Raw genomic sequence first — 14,979 nt, 5'->3', positions numbered from 1 at the left:
TCCTCACAAGGACGTGGCATCCACGTCGTCTCCTTAATAAAAAAAAAAGTCCCAGGGTCGTGCGCCGGGCCTTAATTTTCCGTCGACCGCTTTCAAATCGGTCTATTTCGCCCCGGTAATGTATGATTATTGCGAAATTATGAATAAAACACAGAGTCTACTTGATTTCATGAGGATGGGCCCAACTCGAAGGTAGTGCAATATCGAGAGGACCCGCGGCAGAGGTTCAGCAAGCTGAAAGCACTCCGCCCTGTTCCAAAAATAAGTTTAATATCTTGTCCCCATGTAGGAGACGTACCAGATATTAAGCTGATAAGAACAGATACTACACTTTGATCTTAGCCAAAAGGCCGAGAAGCGATAACGGGATAGACGCGAATTAAAATTTGATCACAATTAACTATAATTAATGTCCTGGCTGGGGTCTGTTTTAATAGCGTCGGAAGACTCGATCGTATTTTGAAGACGAGACGACTTCTTGTCGACCAGATGTTGCTTTCAGGTGCGACGTATCCTGGGCTCCCGGGGCGCCGTTCCGTCCGGGTTGCACGTTCGACCGCTAGATGTCGACGCGAGACCAATATCTACTTGCATTCTCGATCTAGAAGGGGGGGGGGGGGCACCCAGGAACGGGAGAGACGTCGAGGGGACCCGCGGCAGCATTTCGGAAGCGCACAGCACAACGAGGAAACGACCGGCGTGGACCCGTCCTCACAAGGACGTGGCATCCACGTCGTCTCCTTAATAAAAAAAAAAGTCCCAGGGTCGTGCGCCGGGCCTTAATTTTCCGTCGACCGCTTTCAAATCGGTCTATTTCGCCCCGGTAATGTATGATTATTGCGAAATTATGAATAAAACACAGAGTCTACTTGATTTCATGAGGATGGGCCCAACTCGAAGGTAGTGCAATATCGAGAGGACCCGCGGCAGAGGTTCAGCAAGCTGAAAGCACTCCGCCCTGTTCCAAAAATAAGTTTAATATCTTGTCCCCATGTAGGAGACGTACCAGATATTAAGCTGATAAGAACAGAGTATAAAAAGCATTTATTCATGTTTTGAGAAAATTATTTACACTGCCCGATATGGGACTCAACTTCATCCTGTACAAGGGAATTCGATATCATTCAGACAGGCTTTGGATCCAGATAATCATTCGGATGACGGTACATTCTATACATATTTAGTTGCGTCACATTCTATACATATTAGTTGCGTCACATTCTATACATATTTAGTTGCGTCACATTCTATACATATTTAGTTGCGTCACATTCTATACATATTTAGTTGCGTCACATTCTATACATATCTAGTTGCGTCACATTCTGTACAAGCATGAAAGCGGGGGGAACATTATATACATGGGAGTTAGTTGCGGCGCACGTTATCGAGGGGGGACATTGTATACAGGGGGGGGGGAAGAGGTTGGCTGTATCGACTTCAATGACCACACGTTCGTCGATGACCAGTGTCAGTGTCTTATTAGTCTCTGTCCGTTCCGGAGGGTGGCTCTGGAGGGCATGACTTGGTTTATCGCGACTGTCGTTGAACCGCATTTGACGTCTGTGGGCCTGTGCCGGGGGTTTGGAGACGGTGGTGCATGGTTTGAATGGTTCTTCCAGCTGACTGACGCACTCCCGAGATAAATTCTATGTAGATGTCCCTCGTAGCCGCGATTGTGTCACTCACCACCAGTTTTTTCATGAGGTTAGAGTATTTACGTGAGCACAGGCGGGCTATCAGCCGGTCATTGGATGGGTCCCAGGACCCAAGCGCTCCCACGACGATGGCACCAAAACGAACGTCGGAGTATCGCTCCTTTAGAAGGTTTACGATGGGGCGGTACTTTTCCTCCTTCGCCTGCCTTGCCACGGCAAAGGCGTCCGGGCCGTTCTCAAATGGCACTGTTACATCCAACACCAGGATGGAGTTGTCTTTTCGGAGGATGAGGTCTGGACGGAGCGTGGAACCCATGATCGGCTGGTTCTCCGCCAGGACCTCCCACCTGCCACTCGCCGCTTTCTTGACCCTCTCCACAATGTTGTTATGTCTCGCCGTTAGAAGCGGACTGAAGGCCATGCAGTGGTCCACTACATGCGGGAGCGTCTCTAGCTGGTACCCACATTTCCGGCACCTCTTCTCCGACGGATCACCCCCGTGCCTGTAGCCGTTGAGGGGCACCAGCCCGAGGCGGGCCCTATGCACGAACCTCCAGTCCGCGAAACGGGTAAACGACCCTTCACGGTGGAAGTGAGACGACGGCCTTGCCTTCCCGTAGCAATGCCACGTCTTGCCTTGGTGTGGCATGGAGGCTAATTCGTCGGTGTGGCGTTGCCTGACCACTTGGTGGAGCGATCTAAATACCGCCCTTCTGTCGGACACCGTCGTGTCGTCTATTTTCACCGCCACCTGTTGATCCTCTGTTAGCTCCCATTCCAACTTCAGGTGATCGGCGGCCATCCTTGCCCTGGACCACACTGACGTAGTTGGCTGGGATATCTGCCTCGCCGAAGACCTGGATAAGTAGCCGTTGATTTCGGCCATTGACGGCGACTCCTTCCTCAGACATGCTGCCACGAAACTTCGTAGGTCCTCCCACGCCGCAGACCTTACTATGTCATCCTTTGACGTAAGCAGCTTGAAGGCCGCGTCGATTTCAGCGATGTTGGCATCGATTGACGCTTCCGGTATTCCAAAGAGGCCCTTCTTTGCGTCCCCATGCAAGTACGCATTTGCCGCTCGAGCAGGGAGAGAGAGTGTGTTCTTTACCAACGGGCGGAGTGACTCATCAACTTTCCGCCAATCGACTTTCCTTCTCTGGTCCGTCCTGAGTGCAAACTGGATCGAAGGGAAGAAGAACGACTTTACCGCGTCGATCCTCTGCCAGGGAGCGAGGCACGATGACAGTAGGTCCTTCCCCACCTGTATGCACCGGTCCAGCGAGCTCTCGTCCGGGAGAAGCTTGAAGCCCACCGGCTTCCCCAGAAACTTACGGTGGCAGCCATCCGTGATTGTGGTAGCGGGCTGACCATTGACCGTGAAGATCGTGTTCCTGCACCCGGCCGGTGAGTGACCCAGATGTAGTGCGAAGCACTTGCTTGGGTTCATTGCCAAGCCTAGCTGCGCCGCTACCCTGCATGCAGTGTCGGTGTGCTGTTGCAAGGCTGAGGGGCTATCCGCTAGTAGCAGTATATCGTCAGCGTAGGCCAGAGTGTTGTGGACGGGATCATCACGCTGCACTGCCCGGAGGATGGGGTCCACCGTTAGATTGAAGAGGGGACCACTTAGCGGACATCCCTGTCGCACGCCTTGGGACATCGGGAGATCCTCCGAGTTACCCCCGTCCGAGATGTAGCTTGTTGTAGCGCCTGCGTAAATATTCTTCACTAATTGCAGGAACGGCGTGCCGGCACCGGCCTTCTCTATCATGTGCCACATTGTACGGTGAGGGATCGAGCCGAAAGCATTGGACACGTCGAGCGACATGTAACAAATTTCCTTCCTCGACCTTCTCGCCAGCTGAGTCCGCTGCTCGAGGATGAAGTTATTTTCGAAGACCCCGTCCTGGTGGAGGAATCCCTTCTGGGACGGCGATAGGATGTTGTGCTCCTCCATCCAAGCGGTCAATCTTCTCCCTATGCATCCTGTAAACAACTTATAGATCGTCGCCGTCAGCGCGATCGGTCTCCAATTATTAATCTGGTTCGGATCCCCTCCCTTTGGCACCAATATTGTGCGTGATTTCTTCCAGCTGTCTGGGATCCTCCGCGCCCTCAAACAGCCGTTGAATATTGCTGTTAGGGCCTTTGCGTCTGGGTCAACTCCCCGCCAGTGCCTATACGTTAGTCTGTCCGGCCCGGGTGCTGAGTTCTCAGCCCTTTTTAGCCTCAGGAGCACTTCTTCCGCTGTGAATGGGTTGAGATCCATCGGCGTCGGCGCTGGGTTCGGGTGGTCAATGGACGCGAGCGAGTCTCCATCAAACGTCCTCTGCGACTGGAATTTGTCGACAATTACCTGGAGTGGGAGAGTACAGCGCGCTGAGTCGGCCCCCAGGATCTTCTTGACGGCTTGGCGACGATTCCTGTGGTACAGCCTCTGGATATCCCGGTGGTTGTTGGGGTTTATCGCCCTACTTGGGCCCGCGCGGCTCCGAACCTCGGGCAGCTTCACATGGCTCTGCGCGAACACCGTAAACTCCTCCACCAGGTCCGCGAAGGACTGCCAATTCCAGTTGTTCAATCCCGCTACAGCTTCCCGCAGGACAGGAATGAATGGGCCGGACGGCGAGTTCTCCTCCTGTGGGTCGACCGTCGGGGGCGGCTGCAGACCTCCACTTGTCTCCCCCGCTATTGGCCCCTCTGTGAGCTGGTCGTCCGGGTCGTCCACCACGATGGGCGAGTACTCCGCCGGTTGACTCGGCGACGGCGTGAAGTGGCCGACTGCGTCGCTAGGTGGACTTGTGGCAGACGGGTTAGGCACCGCTGGTCGCCTACTGTTCGCGTTGGCTCGAGAAGCCAGCTGTGGTTGTAGGGTCGCTCTTGTTGGCACTTCGCCCCGCTGCTCCTGGTGTTGAGATGTCAGCGGACCTTGGTATCGCCTGGCGTTACGCGGATGTTTTTGCCGCCTGTGGTTTTTCAATCCCTCTCGATTGGCGAATGCCGCTGCACATTCACTGCACCTGTGTTGTAGCGCGGCTTCTGTCTGGCAGAGGAGCGGGCGATCCCGTAGGCAAGGGTGGTTCTGTACGCACCTTTTTTTCACCACACCCCTGCACGTGGAACACCAGAACCTTGATGACTCTATGTCTATCCTGTGGTCCGCGAACAAGTGACGAAGAAGTGACTGTTTCATTGCAGTCCAGGCTACCGCCTGGAACTTCTTGTCACAGCCCTCCTCCGGGCATGCCAAAGGCCGGGGCACTGGGAACGCCATGTGAAATACGTTGCGTATAATCTCGCAGGGTCGACCATCCCTCATTGGACAGGCCGGTCGCGTTGCCTGCGCCCCAGGTCCCCTGTTGCTTTGCTGAGATGTTGGCCCCGTGGCGGGGGGTGGTTGGGTGATTCCATTTACCTCCGCTTCCTGGCTGTCGATCACCTCACGCGAGCAGGGCTCCGGCGATCCGGTGCAAGGTCTGTCCCCGCCCAGGGTGGGCAGGAGTGCAGGGTGGCCGGCATCGACTCGCGAAACCGTCCCAGGGGGAAACCGTGGTATCCGATCTTCGGCCTCCTCACGGCTCTCATCCGACTGTCTTGTGAACGCCCCCTGTGTCTCCGGCACCACGGTATTCGTACCTGGCGACGGCGGTGGTTGCTGATCCGGCTGACTCTCCGGAACTGGAAGGTTGCCCTGTGTCTGTAGCGCCTTCTTTGTTCTGTGGGCAAGCGGGAGCACGCTCGACTGCGATGGGGCAGGGGGTTCTGGCATTCGCGATGTGCCCGCAACTATGAGGACCGGTGCTCTCACTGCGGACCTCTTCCTTAACTTCCTCCTCCTCTTCTTCTTCTTCCTGAGCCGGCGTGGCCTGTCTGTCTGCGTCGCAGCATCGCTGTGTAGAGAGGACGTCGACGCGACACTGGTTGGTGAGGGATCCGTACATGACTCGCCGGCAGGTGAGGGCCCGGCACGCAGTCTCGTCCTGTTGTCACTTCCTTCTGTGGAGTTTTCAGGCGTCAGATTGCGCGTCAAGCTCCTACTTGAATGGAAGGGCTCTTCCAAGATGGTGACCGCGGCGAGAACCGACTCCTCCGACACGCTTACCAGCGACGAGTCAGCTGACAGGAACAGGTCCCGTTCGAGGCCTGCAGCGGGCCGCGCGGGTTCCGGGGAAGCGCCTGATGATTCGAGCGAACCATTCTCTCCGTTTACTGCAGAACACCGATCCGGCGTTCGCCCTTTGGTTGAGACAGGCGATGCGCTCACCACTGTGGTCTCATCCGCTGTGTAGTGTAGGTTGAAGGAACTGCTGTTTTCCGCTTCTTGTACCTCCGTTCCCTTGATGGCATTATCCCTGTCGTTTCCCCGATCCGGTGAGTACTGGAATGCTGTGTTGTTAACCGGGTCCACTGCGTCCATATCGATGGTCAGGCGACCTACCGATTCGACGCTCAGTGAGCTATCGCTTTCGTTGACAGCATCGCCTCTTGTGCTGGATTCGGCGGACGTAGGCGGCAGAGGAGAGTCCAGGTGTGCCCTCACTTTCTCTGGAGATTCGAACAGAGCATATGATGCTGGGAACAGTTCAGAGTCGTCGGCAACACGGCCATCACTGCTGATCCGACGGGCAGACCCTGGCGTCCGCAGCATTTTCCCACTCCGTAGGCTTCTTGGCATTGTTGCAGGTTAGGTGTTAGTCAGGTTAGTGTTAGGACCGTTAGCAACAATCAACCACTACCTACTTTTGCGTGAACCACTTCGACGATTGGCGTTCAGGGCGAAATCCAGGCTGACAGCTTAGGCACGCCTTACGCACGACCCAGTCCGCAGCCAATGCCCGTGACCAGGGCAGGGGAGATAGAGAGGCTTTAAGAGCCTTGCTAGACCCATTGGTGGGGGTTGGAGAACTTTAGGAGACTCCATTAGGGCTGTGGAACCTTTAAGAGGAACCTTGATACCAATGGGGGGGACCTTTAGGAGGTCCCACCTAGCCCGGGGGGGGGGGATGAGCCCTTAAGGGGCTCTTAAAAACCCGGGGGGGGAAGATCCCACTAGTTCCCTTGGGAGCTCCAACTCTCGGTGGACAGACCTCGCCAAACCCTGGAGCTAATGTCAAAAGTTCACCAACTCCACAATTTGGCGGACTCTGCCCGACGAGGGGAGCCCTGAAGAGGCCACGCGAAGTCCCAGGATTGTGAGCCCTTGAAGAGGTCCCACGGTTACCAACCCCGCGGGAAGAGACCTTTAAGAGGTCCCACGTGAACCAAACCCACAGGGAAAGAGAACCTTTAGGAGGTCTCGCGAGAACCCAGGGAGAGTTGAGACCTTTAATAGGTCTCGCTAGACCAGGGGGTGGGACACTTTAAGAGGTCCCGAGAGAAAGAAGTTGAGGACCTTTAAGAGGCCTCGAGAAAGGGAGGGGAGGGAGGGAAACACGAGTGGGCATCATGCATAGACCCGAATTCATCAAGCGACCCCGAGAGGTCATCCTGACGAACCCAAGTTATGGATGTGGGGCAGCCCCGCGAGGGAAAGGTGTCAAGTCAGTCCGCCAGGCGTAGCCAAAGCTCCGAGGCTGACCCGAACACTGCCACACCACCGATTGGCTAACAGGCACTTCCGCTGACCGCACGCCCAAGGCCCAACCATATAATGAGGCGAGGGTCCAAGGACGACGGCTAGGCCGAAATGCCTGAGATGTGACAGATGCCTTTCCCGGGATCACGACGAGGAGTGGGGGAAGAAGAGAGCAGGGGTGGTCACGAGTCATCAGCCGCCAACCAGGTCATGTTTCAGGCACGCCTTCGTCTTCCTTTAGCCGGACATCGCTGTGGAGCAGGAATCGGCTTGGCTTCGGATGCTAGAGGACCCGCGGCAGAACTTCGATGGGGCGTGGCACATCAGATGTTGGATGGAGCACCGTCGAACTTCGCTGGCAGATACCTCTTCTCCTGGTAAGATCCTAGGCAATCACAACCACTACACTTTGATCTTAGCCAAAAGGCCGAGAAGCGATAACGGGATAGACGCGAATTAAAATTTGATCACAATTAACTATAATTAATGTCCTGGCTGGGGTCTGTTTTAATAGCGTCGGAAGACTCGATCGTATTTTGAAGACGAGACGACTTCTTGTCGACCAGATGTTGCTTTCAGGTGCGACGTATCCTGGGCTCCCGGGGCGCCGTTCCGTCCGGGTTGCACGTTCGACCGCTAGATGTCGACGCGAGACCAATATCTACTTGCATTCTCGATCTAGAAGGGGGGGGGGGGGCACCCAGGAACGGGAGAGACGTCGAGGGGACCCGCGGCAGCATTTCGGAAGCGCACAGCACAACGAGGAAACGACCGGCGTGGACCCGTCCTCACAAGGACGTGGCATCCACGTCGTCTCCTTAATAAAAAAAAAAGTCCCAGGGTCGTGCGCCGGGCCTTAATTTTCCGTCGACCGCTTTCAAATCGGTCTATTTCGCCCCGGTAATGTATGATTATTGCGAAATTATGAATAAAACACAGAGTCTACTTGATTTCATGAGGATGGGCCCAACTCGAAGGTAGTGCAATATCGAGAGGACCCGCGGCAGAGGTTCAGCAAGCTGAAAGCACTCCGCCCTGTTCCAAAAATAAGTTTAATATCTTGTCCCCATGTAGGAGACGTACCAGATATTAAGCTGATAAGAACAGATACTACACTTTGATCTTAGCCAAAAGGCCGAGAAGCGATAACGGGATAGACGCGAATTAAAATTTGATCACAATTAACTATAATTAATGTCCTGGCTGGGGTCTGTTTTAATAGCGTCGGAAGACTCGATCGTATTTTGAAGACGAGACGACTTCTTGTCGACCAGATGTTGCTTTCAGGTGCGACGTATCCTGGGCTCCCGGGGCGCCGTTCCGTCCGGGTTGCACGTTCGACCGCTAGATGTCGACGCGAGACCAATATCTACTTGCATTCTCGATCTAGAAGGGGGGGGGGGGCACCCAGGAACGGGAGAGACGTCGAGGGGACCCGCGGCAGCATTTCGGAAGCGCACAGCACAACGAGGAAACGACCGGCGTGGACCCGTCCTCACAAGGACGTGGCATCCACGTCGTCTCCTTAATAAAAAACTAAGTCCCAGGGTCGTGCGCCGGGCCTTAATTTTCCGTCGACCGCTTTCAAATCGGTCTATTTCGCCCCGGTAATGTATGATTATTGCGAAATTATGAATAAAACACAGAGTCTACTTGATTTCATGAGGATGGGCCCAACTCGAAGGTAGTGCAATATCGAGAGGACCCGCGGCAGAGGTTCAGCAAGCTGAAAGCACTCCGCCCTGTTCCAAAAATAAGTTTAATATCTTGTCCCCATGTAGGAGACGTACCAGATATTAAGCTGATAAGAACAGATACTACACTTTGATCTTAGCCAAAAGGCCGAGAAGCGATAACGGGATAGACGCGAATTAAAATTTGATCACAATTAACTATAATTAATGTCCTGGCTGGGGTCTGTTTTAATAGCGTCGGAAGACTCGATCGTATTTTGAAGACGAGACGACTTCTTGTCGACCAGATGTTGCTTTCAGGTGCGACGTATCCTGGGCTCCCGGGGCGCCGTTCCGTCCGGGTTGCACGTTCGACCGCTAGATGTCGACGCGAGACCAATATCTACTTGCATTCTCGATCTAGAAGGGGGGGGGGGGCACCCAGGAACGGGAGAGACGTCGAGGGGACCCGCGGCAGCATTTCGGAAGCGCACAGCACAACGAGGAAACGACCGGCGTGGACCCGTCCTCACAAGGACGTGGCATCCACGTCGTCTCCTTAATAAAAAACTAAGTCCCAGGGTCGTGCGCCGGGCCTTAATTTTCCGTCGACCGCTTTCAAATCGGTCTATTTCGCCCCGGTAATGTATGATTATTGCGAAATTATGAATAAAACACAGAGTCTACTTGATTTCATGAGGATGGGCCCAACTCGAAGGTAGTGCAATATCGAGAGGACCCGCGGCAGAGGTTCAGCAAGCTGAAAGCACTCCGCCCTGTTCCAAAAATAAGTTTAATATCTTGTCCCCATGTAGGAGACGTACCAGATATTAAGCTGATAAGAACAGATACTACACTTTGATCTTAGCCAAAAGGCCGAGAAGCGATAACGGGATAGACGCGAATTAAAATTTGATCACAATTAACTATAATTAATGTCCTGGCTGGGGTCTGTTTTAATAGCGTCGGAAGACTCGATCGTATTTTGAAGACGAGACGACTTCTTGTCGACCAGATGTTGCTTTCAGGTGCGACGTATCCTGGGCTCCCGGGGCGCCGTTCCGTCCGGGTTGCACGTTCGACCGCTAGATGTCGACGCGAGACCAATATCTACTTGCATTCTCGATCTAGAAGGGGGGGGGGGGCACCCAGGAACGGGAGAGACGTCGAGGGGACCCGCGGCAGCATTTCGGAAGCGCACAGCACAACGAGGAAACGACCGGCGTGGACCCGTCCTCACAAGGACGTGGCATCCACGTCGTCTCCTTAATAAAAAAAAAAGTCCCAGGGTCGTGCGCCGGGCCTTAATTTTCCGTCGACCGCTTTCAAATCGGTCTATTTCGCCCCGGTAATGTATGATTATTGCGAAATTATGAATAAAACACAGAGTCTACTTGATTTCATGAGGATGGGCCCAACTCGAAGGTAGTGCAATATCGAGAGGACCCGCGGCAGAGGTTCAGCAAGCTGAAAGCACTCCGCCCTGTTCCAAAAATAAGTTTAATATCTTGTCCCCATGTAGGAGACGTACCAGATATTAAGCTGATAAGAACAGATACTACACTTTGATCTTAGCCAAAAGGCCGAGAAGCGATAACGGGATAGACGCGAATTAAAATTTGATCACAATTAACTATAATTAATGTCCTGGCTGGGGTCTGTTTTAATAGCGTCGGAAGACTCGATCGTATTTTGAAGACGAGACGACTTCTTGTCGACCAGATGTTGCTTTCAGGTGCGACGTATCCTGGGCTCCCGGGGCGCCGTTCCGTCCGGGTTGCACGTTCGACCGCTAGATGTCGACGCGAGACCAATATCTACTTGCATTCTCGATCTAGAAGGGGGGGGGGGCACCCAGGAACGGGAGAGACGTCGAGGGGACCCGCGGCAGCATTTCGGAAGCGCACAGCACAACGAGGAAACGACCGGCGTGGACCCGTCCTCACAAGGACGTGGCATCCACGTCGTCTCCTTAATAAAAAAAAAAGTCCCAGGGTCGTGCGCCGGGCCTTAATTTTCCGTCGACCGCTTTCAAATCGGTCTATTTCGCCCCGGTAATGTATGATTATTGCGAAATTATGAATAAAACACAGAGTCTACTTGATTTCATGAGGATGGGCCCAACTCGAAGGTAGTGCAATATCGAGAGGACCCGCGGCAGAGGTTCAGCAAGCTGAAAGCACTCCGCCCTGTTCCAAAAATAAGTTTAATATCTTGTCCCCATGTAGGAGACGTACCAGATATTAAGCTGATAAGAACAGATACTACACTTTGATCTTAGCCAAAAGGCCGAGAAGCGATAACGGGATAGACGCGAATTAAAATTTGATCACAATTAACTATAATTAATGTCCTGGCTGGGGTCTGTTTTAATAGCGTCGGAAGACTCGATCGTATTTTGAAGACGAGACGACTTCTTGTCGACCAGATGTTGCTTTCAGGTGCGACGTATCCTGGGCTCCCGGGGCGCCGTTCCGTCCGGGTTGCACGTTCGACCGCTAGATGTCGACGCGAGACCAATATCTACTTGCATTCTCGATCTAGAAGGGGGGGGGGGGGCACCCAGGAACGGGAGAGACGTCGAGGGGACCCGCGGCAGCATTTCGGAAGCGCACAGCACAACGAGGAAACGACCGGCGTGGACCCGTCCTCACAAGGACGTGGCATCCACGTCGTCTCCTTAATAAAAAAAAAAGTCCCAGGGTCGTGCGCCGGGCCTTAATTTTCCGTCGACCGCTTTCAAATCGGTCTATTTCGCCCCGGTAATGTATGATTATTGCGAAATTATGAATAAAACACAGAGTCTACTTGATTTCATGAGGATGGGCCCAACTCGAAGGTAGTGCAATATCGAGAGGACCCGCGGCAGAGGTTCAGCAAGCTGAAAGCACTCCGCCCTGTTCCAAAAATAAGTTTAATATCTTGTCCCCATGTAGGAGACGTACCAGATATTAAGCTGATAAGAACAGATACTACACTTTGATCTTAGCCAAAAGGCCGAGAAGCGATAACGGGATAGACGCGAATTAAAATTTGATCACAATTAACTATAATTAATGTCCTGGCTGGGGTCTGTTTTAATAGCGTCGGAAGACTCGATCGTATTTTGAAGACGAGACGACTTCTTGTCGACCAGATGTTGCTTTCAGGTGCGACGTATCCTGGGCTCCCGGGGCGCCGTTCCGTCCGGGTTGCACGTTCGACCGCTAGATGTCGACGCGAGACCAATATCTACTTGCATTCTCGATCTAGAAGGGGGGGGGGGGCACCCAGGAACGGGAGAGACGTCGAGGGGACCCGCGGCAGCATTTCGGAAGCGCACAGCACAACGAGGAAACGACCGGCGTGGACCCGTCCTCACAAGGACGTGGCATCCACGTCGTCTCCTTAATAAAAAACTAAGTCCCAGGGTCGTGCGCCGGGCCTTAATTTTCCGTCGACCGCTTTCAAATCGGTCTATTTCGCCCCGGTAATGTATGATTATTGCGAAATTATGAATAAAACACAGAGTCTACTTGATTTCATGAGGATGGGCCCAACTCGAAGGTAGTGCAATATCGAGAGGACCCGCGGCAGAGGTTCAGCAAGCTGAAAGCACTCCGCCCTGTTCCAAAAATAAGTTTAATATCTTGTCCCCATGTAGGAGACGTACCAGATATTAAGCTGATAAGAACAGATACTACACTTTGATCTTAGCCAAAAGGCCGAGAAGCGATAACGGGATAGACGCGAATTAAAATTTGATCACAATTAACTATAATTAATGTCCTGGCTGGGGTCTGTTTTAATAGCGTCGGAAGACTCGATCGTATTTTGAAGACGAGACGACTTCTTGTCGACCAGATGTTGCTTTCAGGTGCGACGTATCCTGGGCTCCCGGGGCGCCGTTCCGTCCGGGTTGCACGTTCGACCGCTAGATGTCGACGCGAGACCAATATCTACTTGCATTCTCGATCTAGAAGGGGGGGGGGGCACCCAGGAACGGGAGAGACGTCGAGGGGACCCGCGGCAGCATTTCGGAAGCGCACAGCACAACGAGGAAACGACCGGCGTGGACCCGTCCTCACAAGGACGTGGCATCCACGTCGTCTCCTTAATAAAAAAAAAAGTCCCAGGGTCGTGCGCCGGGCCTTAATTTTCCGTCGACCGCTTTCAAATCGGTCTATTTCGCCCCGGTAATGTATGATTATTGCGAAATTATGAATAAAACACAGAGTCTACTTGATTTCATGAGGATGGGCCCAACTCGAAGGTAGTGCAATATCGAGAGGACCCGCGGCAGAGGTTCAGCAAGCTGAAAGCACTCCGCCCTGTTCCAAAAATAAGTTTAATATCTTGTCCCCATGTAGGAGACGTACCAGATATTAAGCTGATAAGAACAGATACTACACTTTGATCTTAGCCAAAAGGCCGAGAAGCGATAACGGGATAGACGCGAATTAAAATTTGATCACAATTAACTATAATTAATGTCCTGGCTGGGGTCTGTTTTAATAGCGTCGGAAGACTCGATCGTATTTTGAAGACGAGACGACTTCTTGTCGACCAGATGTTGCTTTCAGGTGCGACGTATCCTGGGCTCCCGGGGCGCCGTTCCGTCCGGGTTGCACGTTCGACCGCTAGATGTCGACGCGAGACCAATATCTACTTGCATTCTCGATCTAGAAGGGGGGGGGGGGGCACCCAGGAACGGGAGAGACGTCGAGGGGACCCGCGGCAGCATTTCGGAAGCGCACAGCACAACGAGGAAACGACCGGCGTGGACCCGTCCTCACAAGGACGTGGCATCCACGTCGTCTCCTTAATAAAAAAAAAAGTCCCAGGGTCGTGCGCCGGGCCTTAATTTTCCGTCGACCGCTTTCAAATCGGTCTATTTCGCCCCGGTAATGTATGATTATTGCGAAATTATGAATAAAACACAGAGTCTACTTGATTTCATGAGGATGGGCCCAACTCGAAGGTAGTGCAATATCGAGAGGACCCGCGGCAGAGGTTCAGCAAGCTGAAAGCACTCCGCCCTGTTCCAAAAATAAGTTTAATATCTTGTCCCCATGTAGGAGACGTACCAGATATTAAGCTGATAAGAACAGATACTACACTTTGATCTTAGCCAAAAGGCCGAGAAGCGATAACGGGATAGACGCGAATTAAAATTTGATCACAATTAACTATAATTAATGTCCTGGCTGGGGTCTGTTTTAATAGCGTCGGAAGACTCGATCGTATTTTGAAGACGAGACGACTTCTTGTCGACCAGATGTTGCTTTCAGGTGCGACGTATCCTGGGCTCCCGGGGCGCCGTTCCGTCCGGGTTGCACGTTCGACCGCTAGATGTCGACGCGAGACCAATATCTACTTGCATTCTCGATCTAGAAGGGGGGGGGGGGCACCCAGGAACGGGAGAGACGTCGAGGGGACCCGCGGCAGCATTTCGGAAGCGCACAGCACAACGAGGAAACGACCGGCGTGGACCCGTCCTCACAAGGACGTGGCATCCACGTCGTCTCCTTAATAAAAAACTAAGTCCCAGGGTCGTGCGCCGGGCCTTAATTTTCCGTCGACCGCTTTCAAATCGGTCTATTTCGCCCCGGTAATGTATGATTATTGCGAAATTATGAATAAAACACAGAGTCTACTTGATTTCATGAGGATGGGCCCAACTCGAAGGTAGTGCAATATCGAGAGGACCCGCGGCAGAGGTTCAGCAAGCTGAAAGCACTCCGCCCTGTTCCAAAAATAAGTTTAATATCTTGTCCCCATGTAGGAGACGTACCAGATATTAAGCTGATAAGAACAGATACTACACTTTGATCTTAGCCAAAAGGCCGAGAAGCGATAACGGGATAGACGCGAATTAAAATTTGATCACAATTAACTATAATTAATGTCCTGGCTGGGGTCTGTTTTAATAGCGTCGGAAGACTCGATCGTATTTTGAAGACGAGACGACTTCTTGTCGACCAGATGTTGCTTTCAGGTGCGACGTATCCTGGGCTCCCGGGGCGCCGTTCCGTCCGGGTTGCACGTTCGACCGCTAGATGTCGACGCGAGACCAATATCTACTTGCATTCTC

General features: G+C 53.0%; 12 non-coding genes across 12 annotated transcripts; all 12 read right to left on the bottom strand.

The window, feature by feature from the left end:
* Positions 1-170: 170 nt before the first annotated feature.
* On the bottom strand, positions 171-362 carry LOC149071348 (U2 spliceosomal RNA). Its single transcript, XR_016194785.1, has one exon. It is a non-coding gene; the product is annotated as a U2 spliceosomal RNA (small nuclear RNA).
* Positions 363-878: 516 nt separating this feature from the next.
* Positions 879-1,068, bottom strand: LOC149071347 (U2 spliceosomal RNA). The gene has a single exon (XR_016194931.1). It is a non-coding gene; the product is annotated as a U2 spliceosomal RNA (small nuclear RNA).
* Positions 1,069-8,188: 7,120 nt separating this feature from the next.
* LOC149071346 (U2 spliceosomal RNA) lies at positions 8,189-8,380 on the bottom strand. The gene has a single exon (XR_016194784.1). It is a non-coding gene; the product is annotated as a U2 spliceosomal RNA (small nuclear RNA).
* Positions 8,381-8,895: 515 nt separating this feature from the next.
* Positions 8,896-9,087, bottom strand: LOC149071345 (U2 spliceosomal RNA). The gene has a single exon (XR_016194783.1). It is a non-coding gene; the product is annotated as a U2 spliceosomal RNA (small nuclear RNA).
* A 515-nt stretch (positions 9,088-9,602) lies between these two features.
* LOC149071344 (U2 spliceosomal RNA) lies at positions 9,603-9,794 on the bottom strand. Its single transcript, XR_016194782.1, has one exon. It is a non-coding gene; the product is annotated as a U2 spliceosomal RNA (small nuclear RNA).
* Positions 9,795-10,309: 515 nt separating this feature from the next.
* LOC149071343 (U2 spliceosomal RNA) lies at positions 10,310-10,501 on the bottom strand. The gene has a single exon (XR_016194781.1). It is a non-coding gene; the product is annotated as a U2 spliceosomal RNA (small nuclear RNA).
* A 514-nt stretch (positions 10,502-11,015) lies between these two features.
* LOC149071342 (U2 spliceosomal RNA) lies at positions 11,016-11,207 on the bottom strand. Its single transcript, XR_016194779.1, has one exon. It is a non-coding gene; the product is annotated as a U2 spliceosomal RNA (small nuclear RNA).
* Positions 11,208-11,723: 516 nt separating this feature from the next.
* On the bottom strand, positions 11,724-11,915 carry LOC149071341 (U2 spliceosomal RNA). Its single transcript, XR_016194778.1, has one exon. It is a non-coding gene; the product is annotated as a U2 spliceosomal RNA (small nuclear RNA).
* Positions 11,916-12,430: 515 nt separating this feature from the next.
* LOC149071340 (U2 spliceosomal RNA) lies at positions 12,431-12,622 on the bottom strand. Its single transcript, XR_016194777.1, has one exon. It is a non-coding gene; the product is annotated as a U2 spliceosomal RNA (small nuclear RNA).
* A 514-nt stretch (positions 12,623-13,136) lies between these two features.
* LOC149071339 (U2 spliceosomal RNA) lies at positions 13,137-13,328 on the bottom strand. The gene has a single exon (XR_016194776.1). It is a non-coding gene; the product is annotated as a U2 spliceosomal RNA (small nuclear RNA).
* A 516-nt stretch (positions 13,329-13,844) lies between these two features.
* On the bottom strand, positions 13,845-14,036 carry LOC149071338 (U2 spliceosomal RNA). The gene has a single exon (XR_016194775.1). It is a non-coding gene; the product is annotated as a U2 spliceosomal RNA (small nuclear RNA).
* Positions 14,037-14,551: 515 nt separating this feature from the next.
* Positions 14,552-14,743, bottom strand: LOC149071337 (U2 spliceosomal RNA). The gene has a single exon (XR_016194774.1). It is a non-coding gene; the product is annotated as a U2 spliceosomal RNA (small nuclear RNA).
* Between the last annotated feature and the right edge of the window lie 236 nt (positions 14,744-14,979).

The sequence above is a fragment of the Pholcus phalangioides genome, unplaced genomic scaffold (genome assembly GCF_987345545.1).
Source record: "Pholcus phalangioides strain wild (caught in Gottingen) unplaced genomic scaffold, Ppha-v1.0 ptg000019l_1, whole genome shotgun sequence".
Lineage (NCBI taxonomy): Eukaryota > Metazoa > Arthropoda > Arachnida > Araneae > Pholcidae > Pholcus > Pholcus phalangioides.
This window is presented reverse-complemented; position numbering and strand designations above follow the sequence as displayed.